We start from the raw sequence: 18,084 nt of genomic DNA on the forward strand, positions 1-18,084 counted from the left end.
GGCTTGAGAGCAGTACATGTGAAAAGGATCTAGGAGTCTTGGTTGACCACAAACTTGACATGAGCCAACAGTGTGACGCGGCATCTAGAAAAGCCAATGCAATTCTGGGCTGCATCAATAGGAGTATAGCATCTAGATCAAGGGAAGTAATAGTGCCACTGTATTCTGCTCTGGTCAGACCTCACCTGGAGTACTGTGTCCAGTTCTGGGCACCACAGTTCAAGAAGGACACTGACAAACTGGAACGTGTCCAGAGGAGGGCAACCAAAATGGTCAAAGGCCTGGAAACGATGCCTTATGAGGAACGGCTAAGGGAGCTGGGCATGTTTAGCCTGGAGAAGAGGAGGTTAAGGGGTGATATGATAGCCATGTTCAAATATATAAAAGGATGTCATATAGAGGAGGGAGAAAGGTTGTTTTCTGCTGCTCCAGAGAAGCGGACACGGAGCAATGGATCCAAACTACAAGAAAGAAGATTCCACCTAAACATTAGGAAGAACTTCCTGACAGTAAGAGCTGTTTGACAGTGGAATTTGCTGCCAAGGAGTGTGGTGGAGTCTCCTACTTTGGAGGTCTTTAAGCAGAGGCTTGACAACCATATGTCAGGAGTGCTCTGATGGTGTTTCCTGCTTGGCAGGGGGTTGGACTCGATGGCCCTTGTCGTCTCTTCCAACTCTATGATTCTATGATTTTATGATTAAAGAGCAGGATAGGGGAAAGCAGTGGGGCAAAGGCAAAATTGCTTGGAGCTGTGCCTGGAAAGTGTGAGACGAGAGGAAAACTGCTCAAAACCATGCTTCCCAGGCACGAAACAGACAGAAGTGTGAACAAGCCCTTTGTTGCTGCAGACAAAATGCTTCCCAGTCATTGTTCCTACCACCTTATTGTCTAACTGGTGCTGGGTGAAATGCTGTTCTCTCCAGGGATTTGTATTATCTCCAATGACTGCCAATAATAATAATAGGGAAAGTGAATGGGGTCTCATATGGAAGTGCTGCTTATGTGCCCATAAATCTGTCTGCCCTAGCAGCCTTTGGAACGTGATTGGAAACTTGGGGTGTTGCAGGAATGCTCTTGACAGGAGCTGATTGTGGCCCCTTTGTCCTAGCAAGCTTTTGACCTGCCTGATTGATCTCTCTCCCATTCTTCCTTATCCATAGAATCTTAGAATTGTAGAGTTGGAAGAGATCCTGAGGGTCATCTAGTCCAACGCCTGCAATGCAGGAACTCAACTAAAGCATCCATGACAGATGGCCACCCAACCTCTGCTTAAAAACCTTCAATAAAGGAGAGTCCACAACCTTCAGAGGCAGCCTCTTCCACAGTCAAACTACTCTTACCATCGGAAAGTTCTTCCTAATATTTAGTCAGAGCTCCTTTCTGGTAACTTGAATCCATGGGTCTGGTTCCTACCCTCTGGAGCCCTTCAGATATGAAGATGTTCCTCCTGTCTCCTCTTAGTCTCCTCTTCTCCAGGCTAAACATACCCAGCTCCCTCAACCGTTCCTCATAAGGCTTGGTTTCCAGAGTATATTTTCAACTGGCGACTGACTGGAATCTCTGTGTGTGTGAAGAAAAATATTTTTTCTTTCATTTTCTTATTGCTAGCCATCTAGATGTCTTTTTGAAGCTCCAGTAGGATATAATTTCTTTTTGAAAACATTTAACCCTGGATATTTCTGTATTTTGGGGGAGAATATTCTATTGCTCTTTGTACCAGCAGTGCCAAAGAGGCTCCCTGCCAAGGAATTCCTGGAGCTGAATCAGAAATCCAGTCTGAAGGATCCATGCCTAGAAGCCATATTCACCACCAGGCGACTAGGTCATGACCAGATCACCTCTGCTGGCTGACAACTAGGTCAGACCAGATCCTGCCTCTTTCCCTGCACTGGGAGACTGCTGAGAAACTTGACTGCTGGATTGACTACATGGAATTGGCAGAAATGACTGGCAGAATCCAAGATCAATGGAGAAGAGTCGGTGAAAGAAGACTGGAAGAAATTTAAAGGCTATTTACAGAAATATTGTAAAATTAATGAATGTTAGAAGGATGTTGGATAGAAACTAAGCGGTTTCCAGCTGTAATGCTTTAAGAGATATGAAAAAAAGGGTTCCACAAATGGGTAAAAGTTTAATGGTAAGGATTTGCTGAACTAACAAACTGAACTGGAATACAAAGAAGGGAGGTATGAGGAGGTCCGGGGAAATAAGTGTAAGGAAGTTATGTTATGGAAAATTAATGTGTTTTTAACTATTTTTATTTTGTATGTTTCTTTTTATTTTTCATTTTTGTGTTATACCTTAAAAACTCTTAATAAATATCTTCTTTAAAAAAAAGAAGAGAAACTTGACTGCCGGAGATGTCTTGTGCACTTTGCATTTTGAACCCTGCACGCTGTAACCACAACTGCCCACTGATTTCTCCCAAGTTTGGGAAGTCATGTTTTACTCCTCTTTGCCTGCTTCCTGCAGCTGTGCCGTGAAACAGCCTCTAAATAAAAGCTACTCTGTTCTTTAAGAAGGGTCTCATCAGTGTCTCCTGAGCAGGGCCTGTGCAAGACATTTTCGAATTAAAAGATGGCATCCGTTCCTCATGCAGAAGTTGGACCAGCAGTTGGACCTTAACCCAGCCTGACTGCTGAGAGAGTGTCTCCACCACACCTGAGGCAGCACGATATATTTTAGTAGGGCCAGGAGGACATGCTGGGTAGCAGAGCTGGGCACCACATTCAGTTGAAGCCCAAATCCTTTCCCCAGTTTTTTATAATTAAGGTTTTATTCAGACTTTTCATATTACATTTCATTGAAAAGCAAACTGATCTAAAAAAGAAGAGATAGAGAGGTGCAACGTCCTCTTTGACAGGTAGATCTTAACTCTTATCCCACACAGAAGGAGGTGGAGCCTCCCAGCTCTCACCTGGGAGCTTCTCTTTCTTCTCCCAGCTTCCCACCTTGGAAGATCCTTACTTCCCTGCCTCTCACACAGGGTCCTTCACCAGCCAGCCATCAGCCCAAATCCTGAGCCAGTTCAGAGGGATCTGGGCTTGGGTCAAAGTGGGTCGAGACAGCCCCAGATCAGGTCGGGCCCCTCGCTGCGATCCAGAACTGTCAGGTGGCCAAACTGATGGTAGCACCAGGCAAGCTTCTGTGGAAGAGTCTGCCCATGAACCTGCCTTACTCCAGAGAAGTCCTTGGGGTCATCTTTCCCAGGATTCTGACTGGCAATGGCTGCCTCATGCAGAGGTCTCTCAAGTCCTAGTCCAACACTCTAACCACTACTCCACACGGACTAGGATGGTTGGGAAAGGGCTCCCCAGCCGTGACTTAGCCAAATGGCTCAGTTTCAACCATTTGTTCAGATTATTCTAAATCCGATTGCAAATGTATTGTGGTTCATAAATGCAGACATTTTGCGGCTTTTAGGGAAGTTTTTAATGTTTAATAGATTATTGTATTTTAATATTCTGTTGGAAGCTGCCCAGGGTGGCTGAGGTAGAAATAATAAATTGTTGTTGTTTTCTGTTAAACTAGAATTGGTAATATGTGATATTTTCCCTGTCATGATCAGGTCTGTCTCCTGTGGGTGTACTCCAGATTCATCGACTAGATTTAGCTAACACCCCGGGATCTCCATTGACAATCACACCTGCAAAAATGGAATCTCCCCATTGTCTATATGCATGCCCCGAAATGGAAGGGGAGGAATTTGCTGTGTGCCTGTCCCCCCCCCCCACACACACACATTGCCTCTCTTCTGGTATTCCCCCTCACAAGGCAAGCATCACGCAGCAGGGGAGTTTGTGTGTGTGTGTGTGTGTGTGTGTGTGTGTGTGTGTGTGTGAGTGAGTGATCCTGACAGGACCCCAATGGCAATCTGGAAGACTGGAAGGGGGACTTTTCAAATGAAAACCAGTTTGCAGAAGGTGACAGCTGATCCCCTCTAGCATCGGTGCTGCAATGACATCTGGCAGTGGCGGGAGGAACTGCACTTACTGAATCTGGATCCAAGGCAAAGTTTGCAATAGTCTTCTAGTGAAATGGAAACAGAGACTGTGTTTTGCAGAAGCTTGGTCCATTTGGGGGGCAGAACAATCTCCAGCTGCAGAAGGGAATGGTTGGCAGGGCAAAAGAGATCAAGCTGCTCTCACTTTGAAAGTCAGCAGGTAACATGCACACGCCAAATGAGTTTCTCCTGACATTTCCCATACCCTCCAGCATTTCTATGATGAAAATAGGGACATCCCATTCCATAATGATAATTTTACTGTTTATACCCCACATCTTACTGGGTTGCCCCAGCCACTCTGGGCAGCTTCTGACAAATATACAAACATAATAAAACATTAAACATTAAAAAAAACACCCTTCCCTATACAGGATTGCCCTCAGATGACTCGGGAGTCGGATAACTCCATACCCTCCAACATTTCTCCAGTGAAAATGGTGACATCCTACAGAAAAGCGGGACATACTGGGATAAAATCAGAAACTGGGATGGCTTCTCTAAATCAGGGATGTCCCTGGAAAATAAGGACACTTGGAGGGTCTGATTTCCAAGCAAGCATAAATTTCATAACATAAATTACACTTCCTGTTCCCATATTGGTCTGCATTACAAGAAAGGAACGCGCCCATTAATTTACTGCAAGTCAGTCACAGAAACAGCACATCATTTTACTTAACAATATCTATTTTAACAAAAGTGGCTGCAGGTTAGCAAAGCCAAAAAGGAGGGAGCTGTGGTCCATTTGAGCAATCAGTCTGTGGTATGTTTTGAAATTGCAGTGTATTATTAAATAAGACAGAAAGCAGAAGGGATTGTACACAGAAAGAGAGAGCAAGCTTGTTCTCTGAATGCCGATCCTTATCTAGCTAACAGGAGAAATATTATCAGATTTGGGTGGGTAGCAGGAACCCCCAGGTTTGAAGAAGCACAACACGTACACATCCCACCACCTTTCAGGAAAAAATATTTCCCAGGGGAGACTAACCAGCCCAAAGCCCAGCGGCCCAGGAATGTTGAGTCGCTGCTGGGGAAGAAATGGAAAAGTGGATGGGAGGCAGAATGGAATGGAGTGTCCTGGGAAAGGATGCCAAGTGGGAAGATCTCAGGTGGGCTTCTAAGAGAGTTCAGCTGAATGGGAACACATGGGGTCTGCAACTCATCTCTATGGAAGTTCAGAAGCTACTGAAAGGTCCAGGAGAACTATGACCACCACATTCCTCCTCCAAGCCTTAGCCAACCAGCAGAGTGATCTTACCTGACCATGCCAAGTCTGGGTCAGAAACCAATTTGAAATGAATCTACCATATTTTTCCGTGTATAAGATGCCCCCATGTATAAGATGACCCCTATTTTTTGAGTCCAGAATTAAGAAATAAATAGTTTAAACATTCCGTGTATAAGATTTCAAACTTTAAATATTTGGGGGGAAATATAGTCTTATACACGAAAAAATACAGTATATAGTCCAGAGCGCTCTATTTATGTTGAGAACTAAACAGCCACAACTCACTCAAAAATCTTAGCCCCAAAACTGTACAGTAACAGTGGCATGGCAGGAGTGATGGGGTGGGGAGCATCAATTGTGCCATTCTGGGGGTGGGTACCATGCTCAGGTTAGGGCGGGGTGATGTGGCACTGGCAAGCCACCACCTTGCTCCCCACCTTGCCTGGAGGAGACCACTTCTGCTCCCACCCCACCTCATGCGCTGCCACTGCTGAAGAAAATGTGTGACTGGAGGACATCTGGAAGCATCCCTTGTGTCCAAGGACTTTGTTCAGAATAGTCTCACAACTGCCACATTTAGGGAAACCAGGAAGACTCCTTCTTCTAATGGGGCACCAGGCAGCTCCTTCCTAGGCCCAGGCATTCATCGCTCCACAGATACTCCTGTGATGCTCCACGTGAACGGACAATCCTAACTGTTGCAAAAGGAGACGCTGCATTTACAGTTTGCAAGAAGGACGACTTCCTCTTTCAGACCCTTGCTCCACGTTAGCCCCTCTGAACGCCTGTGAGCATCACCACCCCTTTCAGATTCAGTTTCAGAATAACTCGGTCGCAGAGGCCACATCCCCTTTCCATTGTGCCTTGTACAATAATGAAAATAAATACCTTTGCAATATCTGCTCAGATGAGGAAGAAAATCGAGAGGTTCCAGGAACCAGTCCCCCAGATCAGCATTTCACGGAAACCTGCTTCTTTCTCCAGAGCTGATACAGGCTTCATCCTACAGTTCAGAGCAACAGAAATGTCTGGAGGGACCTTAAGAACACAACATTTAAAATATCCACTACGTGTCAGTCCCACAATGTAATATGTGCCTGTAATACGACTGCCCTTGTTATTTTGCATTAACCAAAAGAGAGGCCTTGGGGGAACTACTGTGGCCAAGCAGAGCCCCACCAGGACACTTTGGCCTTGTCCAAACTTCCACTTGTCTTGTGCTTTCCAGGCACAGGTCCGAGCGGTTTTGCCCTTGCCCCGCTGCTTTCCCCGGGTGAATCCCTTCTCTACCACTGGATCGTTAAGAAATGTCAATTGGGTTTGTTAAAATTCAGCAGTAAACAGCAGGTTTTCCCAGATAAAGCAGCAAAGCAAAATGAATAACGGCTCGGTCCTCTGCCTAGAAAGTGTGCTTGAGCCTGATACCGGGAAATTGGAAGGGGAGCGAGAGACCTACCAAATGTAGCAATTCCCTGATAAATGTCTCTATGTACTGGTTCAATGGAAAAAAACTTTAGAAATTCATATAAAATCACTCCACTGACGCATTTACACCATTCCAATCTTGTTCTACTCAGAGGGAAAATGGCTATCAGAGGAGAATCTTGGGGCCATGGGTAGGGGCAGCCATAATTCCTGAAACGTGAGACCACGTACCCAGCAGACCCCACTGCCTGGGTGATAATTTCTGGCATCCTGGTAGTCATTCCAAGAACAACTGCAAACCCAACCTCAATGGATTGGGGTCTCCTTCAAGACAAAGGGTGTGCTGAACTTGGCTGGGAAAACTGAAAATGTAAATATTTTTGTTTCACCAAAAGATTGGAAGGTGAAGGTCAGGTGAGGGACAGGGCAAGCCTGGTGCTCAAGTTTCTGCCAGAAGACCCCTCCCAATTTAGGACATACTCATGACAAATGTATGATGTTTTATGGGAAACTCTGGGAAATTTATAAAAAAGTGGAGCCATCCTTTGTTTGGGGCTTCCCTCTGCTTCTTCCATGTGGTAGGTTGAAGTCTTGTTGCAACCATAAAGATCAGGCCTCCTGTTTTGCTTCAATCTCCTGGCTGGAGTCTCTTGCCTGTGACCCCCAACCTGAACCTATGGGAGCCACGGTCAGGCGATTGTGGGGTGCTCCAAGGACTCCCTTATACAGGCCCCAAATTTCACTCAGCCATTTTTTTTTTACCACAAGAAGCCACTGGGAGGCCAGACTGGGGGACCTGGTTTTAAATCAACCCCTAACAGAATCCCTCGCAAGGCCTTCTCTTATCACTTCATGAGGCATCAGGCCTCGAAGAAAATACATCGCTCACTGGGGACTCTTTGGCTCCCCTCCAACATTTCTCCCATGGAAACAGAATTTGCTTCAGGAAAGGAATGGCTGAATGCGGACCTGCTAGGCCCCTCGGTTATTATTTCTGAATTGAGGGAATGAATTTGGATACCTTTTAGCGTTCTCTCTCCTCTTATATTGAGGGGCCCAGTATTGCCCCCCCATGTCCCCTGAGGGAAGGCAGAGTTAGTCACGAATGGGAGAGAGGAGCCCCACACAATGCTCTGACACAGCCAGACCTCTAACAGGTTTTTAAATATGTATTATGTATCTAATAATGCCAGATCATCCTGGAGTCAGAGGAAAGCCAAGGCCGGATCTGAGGATCCACCACAGCTCATAAACCTATTTAAGGGGAGATACGGGGCTTGGTTGCCCCATATTCTCCTGTGCCGACTCCGTCTCGGGAGCCTGTACAATGGGAGAGGGGTGCAGGCAGGAAATGGGGGGCGACCCCCGTTAGAACCGCCATATCCACCTTTTGATGGGCATCGTGCCCAAGGCCAAGTCAGCAGAGTTCAGGGTGAAGTGAGTGGTGGGGGGCATCCCCCCCCGGAGGGTCCCCTCTGCCCTCCCCACCATTCTTATGGCACTGCTCTGCAGGCCAAATCCTGCCACTGTTCTTTGTAAGGCCCTGGCCAGGCGGGAACATCCCCTCAGCCTCCTCTTCTCTCCCCTGAGCAATGCGCCCCCAGGCTCCATTTTGTGAGGCCGGCATGGTGGGGGAAACAGCCTCCCTCCGCTTGCCAGGAAGGGCCACTTTGGGGAGTGGGCTTGGGGGTTCCTGACTCCTCTGTGGAAGCCCCCTCAGGAAAAGCCTTCCCCGACAGGGCAGCCATTTTGGTGCAGCATCAATTCAGCCCCACACTTCTGTGTGAAATGGCGACCGGAGGCAAGAGGGCGCTGAGGGGGGAAATACATGCCCCAAAGAGGCCGAGGTTTCCTCCTCCTGTCCCTTGATGACAGTTGTATTAAGTCCCTTTACCCAGAGCTTTTCAGCTTCATAAAAAGGGTGCTAGTCAGGGATCTGAGAGACTGAACACTCAGAAGGGATATTATGAAAAGTGAATGGCAGCGTATCTCCTTCCCCATCGCTTTTCCAGGCCTAAAATCGCAGGAGTTAAGGAGTGGCCTCTTGAGTTTTGTGCAAACGCTGCAGGATGGGCAGAAATCGCAGAACATTGTTACTGTTAACCTAGAAGCTTCTCTTCCCCTCAGAAGCAAAAGGAGTGAATTGCCCTAAGCGGTGTGAGGACTGGTTCTGAGGAGAATTTTAGACGCTTTCCCCTCAGAAACAGCTAGGATTTTCCCGCTCTTTTTCCTGAGGCCACCAGAACAGCAGGTTCAAAATGTTTCCCTCCAGCATCGGAAGAGCCTTTGGCCAGTCAAAGAAATAAGATTTGTGAGGGGAGTTCATCATGAGGAGTTCAAAAGGTTCCTTTCCCTGGGGCAGGCGGGGGGGATTTGGGGCGCAAAAGATGTTGCCAAACTACAACTCCCCCCGGCCCCAGCTAGCCTGGCCAAAGGGCCTGGTGGTGGGAGTTGTAGTTCATCAGCCTCAGGAGGGGACGGCCCCATCACATTTATACCTGGAGGCATTTCCAAGGGAAAACTCCTGTCAGTGAAAGGGACATCGGCATTCAGACCAGGAATGTAAAAATCAGGCAGCAAGTTTCTTAAAGAAGAAGATTTTTATTGGTTTTGTCAAGACAAAAGCAAAGGGTGCATTTCAGAAAAATGAGAAAATGCCCACCCCTCCTTGGGGGTAGGCTACCTATATACCTTCTTGCTAAGCATAGTCCAGCCCCTTGGCACTTCCCTTTTTAATGCATATTCATCATAGCTCTGCCAATCAGATTGGCGGTGGCCGTGTTCGGTTCCAAGCTTGCCCTATCCACTAGATGGCGCCAGAAGCTTATAAACTGCTTAACCTATTTACTTAATTCCACTAACTACCCCTGAGCAGATGTTTCCCAGAAATGTACCGATGCATGTCCTGTGGTTTTGACAGTTTCTCTCTAAGAGGTATACCTGGACTTTTTGAGGTTAGCTACGTCCTGTTTGTCAGGGGTCGTTTCTCAGAAATGGCTTAACCTCAACTGGCAAACTTCCTGCACCTGCAGAATCTTCCTGTGACCTACTTGCTGTTTGCAAGGCTTGCTGTTTGCAAGGCAAGAGAGAGAGAGAGAAATAGTTCTAGCTGCTTGCGTTTATGAAATGGCTTCTAGAGGCTAAACATGGCTCTGGCCTGGCTCTCAACTGGTCAGCCTGACCTTCACTCCTTCATTCCCCCCTTTCCATCACGAAAATGCAGACCGGTTATGGTTCTTCATTTTCGGTTGATGGATCTATCGATGCAAAGTCGTAGAGAGCCAGAACTTGTGTGCGTGTTGCTGCATTAACTGAGCGGCTCACCATTCGGCGTACAATCTGAATAAGGCAAGGCACAAGACATGATAAGGCGATTACAATGAGAAAGAAAACCAGAATCACAAGCAAAATCTCTTTTAACCATGACCAACCTGGGAGCCAAGAAGTAAGCCAACTCCATATGCTGGGTAGACCTGCCCCGTCTTGACTAACCTTGTGGAACAAGTCGGCCTGCTTCCTAATGCGTTCAACATCATCCTCCACACGTTTACTTTGGTTGTATATGGATGCTAACTTCCTTATCCGTCCAATATCAGTCAGCACTCGTTGGTCTCGATTAATGTATACACAGCAGGAGGAGTTCAGAAAGGCACAAACCCCTCCTTGGCTGGCCAGTAGGTAGTCCAAAGCAATCCTGTTCTGTATAGTGGTGGTGGCCATCTGCCTGATTTCCAGCTGAAGGGCCATAAGGGCATCAGCCGTGGAGTTAGCCATTAGGGCCATTTGCGCTACCTCTTCCTGCAGGGTGGTTAAAGCATCTGCGGTAGAAGCCGCAAAGATTTCCAGGGAGGCTGAAATATTGACCAATGCTCGTTCCACCTCAAAAACTCCAAGGCCAGGGAAAAATGCCCTCATAAAGGAGTGAAAACCGGTGTTTCTGACTGCCAGGGGATTTTCTGCCCTGCGGTAGCGGGGGCGTACCTCTCCCGGGAAAGTGTCATGGATTGTGAGCCCTGGGGCCAAGGTTCCTAAGGTGCAGGTCCCATACCAATTACGAGGCAATGTTTTGTAGGCGGTGTGATCGCATAGCCAAAACCATCCCTTCTTCCACCCCGGTGTGGCAAGGGGAAAGGTGGGGGGATAGGTGTCTTTGGTCCATTTAGGGCGAGTCACATTATATATGTACGTACACCCTGAATGATTGCCCACAAAAATCTCGTCTGGAATATCCGGCTGCCACCAATAGTCCTTCCAAAGGTCAGTAGGGTACTTGGCCCTCCAAAAGGCACTGTCCAAGGGTGCTACACTCCTGTGGATGCACGGGCCTCCCTCTATGACCCTGTCAAGTCTCCAAATGTGGTGTTGGGGAACCTTGTAGGTCTCGTTCAGCCACGGAGGCCCCCATATCGGCAGACGTTGAAAAGAAGTCTCATTCATAGGGAAAGGTACTCCCGTTATGGGGATCCCCTGCCCCAGGTGCATGGGGACATGCACACATACCCAACATTCTGACCTATTCAGGCTCTTGGCTACCGCCGTTGTCATGTTCAGGAAGGTGTTGTCCTTCCACCCTGTGGCCATTTGCGAGGTGAGGGCCCATAGGAGCCAGGGGATGACCTGATTCCTCATCTTGTTCAGTGCCCCAAAACAGGGGACTGTACCACCAACACAGAAATGCTAAGAAAATGGCAATCCCACAACCAAAAAGGAGGGTGGCCCACCAAGGCCAGGGCATGGGGCCTCTAACTTCTGGCCCTGCTACGGCGTGAACAGCGTGCACACACGTAGCGTTCCCACTCTTCCCAGGGAAAAGTGTTCGTCTGGGAGTGATACACTGCTAGGCCTCGGGAACTGTGGGGATGGCAGTAGACCCTGTAAGCTTCAAAAGCGGGGCCTACTCCCCGGATTAGGCCGGCAGGTCTGGGAACCCACTCCTGGGCTTCCGAAGTTCTATAGACCAGCCACAAGGGAAGAGTGGTGTGCTTACGTAGGGAAAATGTATAGTGGCCACACCTGAACGCTCCTTCCTGCAAAAAGAAGCTCCTTCGGGTTACTGGTCGGGCAAACCACTTGTAACACTGCTGCTCTGACCAGTCCTTGTGATATGGTTCTAAAGGGGAAGGGCGTCTCTGCATACGGTGGGGTTTCTATACCTAGTTACCAAGATACCACCGGTAGCGTCCTGTCTGGGCCTGGAGATATGCAATGTCCAGGAGCTCCGCTAATTCAGGACCGTCAACATTCCAGGGCCTATACCAGGGTTTTGATTCTTCTGGGGCTAGGAGTACTGTCTGTCGACCTGCTGGTCCTACTGGGTGGTTGTCGCCCACGTGGCCTCTAAGCAGGGCGAAGGGAGGCTGAAATCCTGGGGTGGCAACCCTTATGCAGCCACAAGAATATCCTGCTACGTCCAAGGGTATTAGGTGTGGAGTTACCAAGCCTATTAGTTCAGGTTTTATTCTGGGATTCTGGGAGGTTCGGGCCACCACAACAACTACAGGCGGGGCTGCAGGGTTTATGGGCACTTGTTCAGCAATTTCAATACGCCCCGGGGTCAAGCTCCCTCCCATTCAACGCCTGAACCAATGTGCTGTCAACGCCCGGGCCAAGGTCTGGGCGTGATGTACCAAATGGGGTTGGTACTGTGCTCCGCCTCCCCTTAGACAATTGGATATCCCCCCCCCCCAAAACAGGAGCGGGCGAAAACTCGATAGAGTTCGACCGTATCCTCGACCTCCCGTAGGAGCAATACCCACGTGCGCTGGGATGTATCGTGGACAATCAGCCACAGGGGGTCAGTGGGATGCCTCAGCGCGGCTGCCCTGTTAGGCCCTCGTTCCCAGAAGTCGACGAGCACCCCGTCCCTTACCACCGGCAAGACGAACCACTCGTAGCAGCGGTCAGCAGGCCAGAAGGGTTGATATGGCTCGGTGGGGCGAGGGCTGTAGAACATAGGACAAATCACTACAAGACAGAATGGGAAAAAGGGAAAGTCATTGTGAAAGTCTTTGTGATCAGTCGCAGGGTCTCGTTGCCCGTGGCCTAACGCACTCCCGGTGGCGTCAGACACAAGGGTGATGGTCCGTCGCAGGGTCTCGTTGCCCGTGGCCTAACGCACTCCCGGTGGCGTCAGACACAAGGGTTCTTGGAGAAAGTCAGCTTCAGAGGGTCAGCAGGGTTTCTTTTGCAAGTCCAGACGCCTCCAGCCTTCTTCAGACGCGTGTGATGGATCCAGGGAGTCACCTCGGCTACTTTCACCGCAGTTGGGGTGGAGAGGAGGACGGTGTAGGGGCCTCGCCACTTGGGAACGAGAGGGTCGTGCTTCCACTCTTTGAACCACACAGAGTCTCCTGGCTGGAACTGGTGGACCGGCTCAGCGAGACTGCACGGCGTGCGCTCGAGGGTGTACCTGGAAAGGGAATCAAACACACGGGAAAAGGATTGCACTTGTTCCTGGGTAATATGGTCTCCCACCCGGCCCAAACTGGCAGGGATGTCTCTGACGAAAGGGGGTGGCCTGCCATACAAAAGTTCAAAGGGTGAGAGTCTCAGTCTCTTGGTTGGAGCGCTCCGGACTCGAAACAAGGCAAGGGGCAGGACATCTATCCAGCATAGTCCTGTCTCCTGTGTCAGTTTGGCCAAATGGGTCTTCAGGGTGCGATTCATGCGCTCGGTTTTTCCCGAACTCTGGGGCCTGTAGGCTGTGTGGAGCCTCCACCTAATCTGCAACGCCTTGCTTACTTCTTGCACAACCTTATCAATGAAGGCTGGCCCGTTGTCACTGCCAATACTCCTGGGGAGGCCAAAGCGGGGTATGAGTTCATGCAACAGTTTCTTGGTCACCTCACGAGCCTTCTCGGTTCTAGTGGGGTATGCCTCTGTCCAGCCCGTCAGGGTGCAGACAAACACAAGCAGGTATTTGATGCCCCTTGCTGGTGGTAGTTCAGTGAAGTCCACAATCAGGCTTTCCATAGGGGTAAAGCCCACATGTTGTACCCCTGGTGGAGGGAGGTGGCCTTGTCTGGGGGTGTTCTTGGCGCACAGGACACACCTCTGGGATATAGCAGCAACTAGTTGAGAAAGGTTAGTGATATAGAAAAGTCTCCCAAGGTGTGCTCTGACAGCTGGGCCCCCTAGATGAGTGGACTCGTGGTAGTTCTTCACAATCACGCTAGCCAGATGTTGGGGCACAAACACACGGTTGTCTGGTAGACGGAACCATCCCTCCTGGAGTGTTGCTCCTTCCTGGTGTGCCCACTGCTTTTCCTCAGGTGTGTAGCGCGGTTCCACATCGTCTGGGGTGAGTTCAGGGATGAGGGCTGCATTGAGTGCTGGTGGAGGTTTCAAAGCTGCTTCACGAGCCGCGCTGTCTGCTTTCCGGTTGCCCCTAGTGACCATGTCCCGACCTCTCCCGTGGCCTTTGCAATGCATCACGGCAATCTTTTCGGGGGCCCACACCGCTTCCAGTAGCGTCTCAACCTCTGGACCGTATTTTAAGGCCTTCCCGTGGGCTCCGATCAAGCCGCGCTCCTTCCAGAGGGCTCCATGCGCATGCAGGGTCAAGAAGGCATACTTGGAATCTGTATAGATGTTAGCCTCACATCCAGCTGCCAATTGCAGGGCCCTGGTTAATCCGATCAGTTCGGCCTTTTGGGCAGAGGTGCCGGGGGACAGGGGTTCTGCTTCCACAACTTCCTCATTGGTCACTACAGCATAGCCGGCTTTCCGGACGCCGTCCAAAATGAAGCTGCTGCCATCTGTGTAGTATACAACATCCGGATTTTTCAGCGGCTCATCCTTCAGGTCTGGTCTGCTGGAATAAACCTCATCCATCACTTGGAGACAATCGTGGTGTTCTATTGTGTCTGTGTCAGGCAAGGGCAGTAGAGTAGCTGGATTGAGGGTATTGACAACCCGTAGGTGTATCCTGGGATTCTCACACAAAAGTCCTTGGTACTTGGCCATGCGAGGATTGGTCATCCAATAGTTCCCCTTAAACTCCATAAGGGTAAGAACGGAGTGGGGCACATTCACATGCATCTCTTGGCCGAACGTGAACTTGCCTGCTTCTTCTACTATTGTGGCGGTGGCGGCAACAGCCCGCATACAGGGCGGCCATCCTTTCGCTGTGGGGTCCAATTGTTTGGAGAGATAGGCGACAGGCCGATTCCAACTGCCTAATTTCTGAGTTAGGACCCCAGCTGCCACGCCGTTCTGTTCATGCACATACAGTTGGAATGCTTTCCCGGGATTTGGCAAACCGAGGGCTGGTGCAGCCATTAGACATTGCTTAATAGTCTCAAAGGCTTCTTGTTGTGCCGGTCCCCACTCAAAGGGATCTCTCTCTCCCCCTCTGGTACTCTTGTTTAGAGGTTTTGCTAAAACACTGAAGCCTGGGATCCAGATTCTGCAGAACCCTGCTGCTCCTAGGAATCCCCTCAACTGTTTCCTGGTAGTGGGTTCCTTCATGCAACAGATGGCTTCCTTTCTCTCAGGGCGCAGCGCCCTCTGCTGGTGTGACACATTAAAACCTAAGTACTTCACTTCTTTTTGGCATAATTGAGCTTTCTTTCGGGAAACTTTGTATCCCGCCTCCCACAGCAGGTGGAGCAATTCTTCGGTGCCCTCCCTGCAAGTCTCATAGTCCACTGCAGCCAGAATGATGTCATCAACGTACTGTAGCACCACCTTGTGGCCAGGTACGGAAGGGTACTGCGCCAAGTCTTTCGCTAGTGCTGTGCCAAAAAGAGTGGGAGAGTTCTTAAAGCCTTGGGGAAGTCTCGTCCAAGTGAGCTGCCCTTTTGTACCGGTTACTGGGTCCTCCCACTGGAAGGCGAAGAGGGGTTGGCTTTGAGGGGCCAGGCGGCAACAGAAAAAGGCGTCTTTAAGGTCTAAAACGGTGAAGAAGGTGGCTTCAGGTGGGATGAGGCTTAGTAAGGTATATGGGTTTGGTACGTTGGGGTGTAGGGTCTCTGTGGCTTGGTTGACAACCCTTAAGTCCTGTGCTGGCCGGTAGTCATTTGTGTGTGGCTTTTTGACCGGCAGTAAAGGGGTGTTCCATTCAGATTGGCAGGGTTTGAGCAGCCCATATTGGAGCAAACGGTCTAAATGTTTCTTTATTCCTTCCACTGCCTGGCGTGGCAAGGGATACTGTCTTACAGACACTGGCGTCGCAAAAGGCTTCAATCTGACTATGATAGGTGGTATATTGATGGCTAATCCCGGAGGATTGTCTTCGGCCCAGACGCCAGGGGGCGCTCTGAGGTTTTTCGGAATAGGGTCATTCGAGGAGACTGGCTGAGGCTCTGCAGCCAGTGCCGCTAAAAATCCCCAAGAATGCTCTCTGGGCACCGTGACTGCCATTATGCCACTTGCCTGTGGGGGCAGTTTCAACTCAGGTCCCTTGGGGGTGAAGGTAATTTGAGCCTGTAGTTTGGAGAGGACGTCTCTTCCTAACAAGGGCACTGGGCACTCAGGTATGTACAAGAATTGATGGGTCAGGTGACGCCCCCCGATCTGACAGTCCAAGGGTTGTAGGAAAGGTTTTCTTGAATAATTGCCAGTTGCCCCTACTATGTTCACTGTTCTTTGGCTTTCACGTTGAAGGGGGGTAGTTAGGACTGAGTATTGGGCACCGGTATCGATCATAAAATTAATAAGTCGGTTCCCTAACTTGATTTTGACCATGGGTTCCGATTGGGAACCTGAGAAGGCTGGCTGTATGCCTACAAGGGAGGAACCCGGTCCATCCTAGTCCTGATAGTCGCCCATGGCTGCCAGACCCACAAGGTCTGTCCGGTCTGGTCCTCTGGCGTATCTTCCTTCCACTATCCTGCCTCGACGTTCCCGTCCTCGGCTTCCCCCCATCCTTCCTGGCTGGTTCTGGGGACACTCGGCTTTCCAGTGGCCTTCTTGTTTACATATAGCACACTGGTTTCTTCCTAAGGCCTGATTTCTTCCTCCCCCTCGGCCACGGGGCTCTGACTGACTGCGGCGGACCTCCCGGTTCCCTGGGCGGTGCGCGATTGCCGCGGCTATTACGGCTGCCTTTTCCTTCATCCACTGCTTTTTCTCCCTCTTCTCAACATCCCCTCTTTGCTCAAAGACTTTCTGGGCGATGGCCATGAGTTGGGACCTGGTCATACCTTGGAACCCCGGTTGTTTTTGAATCTTTACTCTGATATCTTTTGCACACTGTCCTATAAAGGAGGCATTGACCATTAACTCATGTGCGGGGATCTCGGGGTCAAAGGGGGTCCAAGTTCTGTAAGCGTCCATCAGGCGTTCCAAGAAATCGCCTGGAGATTCATCTGGCCTCTGTAGGACCCCTGAAACTTTGGACAGGTCAGTCGGTTTCTTAGCTGCCCTACGAACCCCATGTAAGAGAATTTCTCGATAGGTGGTTAGGGTGGTGCGGTTGTCCGCATCATTTGGGTCCCAATGTGGGTCCGCTAGGGGATATCGATTTGGCCATTCCTGTTCAGCCACCTGTTGGTCCCTCAAATATTCCAAAGCCTGGGTATTGATTCTCCTCCTTTCCTCCGAGGTGAAAAGGGTACTCAGTAATTGCTGGCAATCTGGCCAGGTGGGTTCATGGGCTGCAAATATAGAGGACAGTAGGTCCAACATTGCCTGGGGTTTTTCAGCGAATGGCGGGGTGTGGGTCTTCCAGTTAAACAAATCAGTGGTGGTAAAAGGAACATATTGAAGGGTAAAGGTTCTTTGGGGCGGCGGAGGTGGCGGCGGGCCATTGGCGCCGCCTGCTCCTGCCGCAGGCGCCGGGGGTGCTGGAGGCGGGTTGTCGAAGACTACGCGGAGGGGGGTCATGACTGCTGTTCCTGCCTCTGCAGCGGCCTTACATTGTTTTATATATAAGCCCAATGCTTTGTCTCGGGCATGGCGATAAGTTTTTACAGCGTCTCGATACATGGTGGTGTTGGTCCTCTTTTTGGCCACCTCTTCCCTCAAGGTTTTAAGGTGGGGATATATTTCTTCTAGGATCTGTTCACTGGGCTCTGTCTTGTCTTCTCCTGGGGCAGGTTTTCCCCCTTCAGCGCCTATTGGAACATATTGGGGCGGCGGCAGTGGTGGAGCGTTGGGGACCTGAGGGACTTGCCCCTGTTCTCCTAAGGGGGCCACCACGGTTGGTGGAACGTACGGCGGTGGGGCTAGGACTTCTGCCTCGGGTCCCTGGTAAATGGGTTTCTTGGGGCACTTTCCTGCCTTTACGCCCCTAACTTCAGCCCTGAGGGCCATGACTTTGCAATATTCAGTCCTGCACTTCTTCAACCAGGGGGGGTTGTGGTCTATCACACTCAGCCAACTGTCTATATAGGGGATTTGGTCAGGATGTCCCCCCTGGTCCTTGATGATATTTGCCCATAAACTGGCGACCAGGGACCGGTCAAAGCTGCCGATGGACGGCCAT

At 50.0% G+C, this 18,084-nt stretch overlaps 2 protein-coding genes and 1 long non-coding RNA gene across 3 annotated transcripts in view; all 3 read left to right on the forward strand.

The window, feature by feature from the left end:
- Positions 1-974, forward strand: part of LOC310689305 (verrucotoxin subunit beta-like) — a 78,480-nt gene extending 77,506 nt beyond the window's left edge. Inside the window, exon 4 of the mRNA XM_083466860.1 lies at positions 704-974. The gene's annotated coding sequence lies outside the window, so the exon portion shown is untranslated. The remainder of the gene's footprint in view (positions 1-703) is intronic.
- A 2,886-nt stretch (positions 975-3,860) lies between these two features.
- LOC310689593 overlaps positions 3,861-18,084 on the forward strand; it is a 43,848-nt gene continuing 29,624 nt past the window's right edge. The window contains exon 1 of the long non-coding RNA XR_014517538.1: positions 3,861-5,018. This is a non-coding gene — a long non-coding RNA (uncharacterized lncRNA). The remainder of the gene's footprint in view (positions 5,019-18,084) is intronic.
- LOC310689312 (verrucotoxin subunit beta-like) overlaps positions 5,498-18,084 on the forward strand; it is a 29,339-nt gene continuing 16,752 nt past the window's right edge. The window contains exon 1 of the mRNA XM_083466870.1: positions 5,498-8,284. The gene's annotated coding sequence lies outside the window, so the exon portion shown is untranslated. The remainder of the gene's footprint in view (positions 8,285-18,084) is intronic.

The sequence above is a fragment of the Podarcis liolepis genome, assembly GCF_965112155.1.
Source record: "Podarcis liolepis genome assembly, chromosome: 12".
NCBI lineage: Eukaryota > Metazoa > Chordata > Lepidosauria > Squamata > Lacertidae > Podarcis > Podarcis liolepis.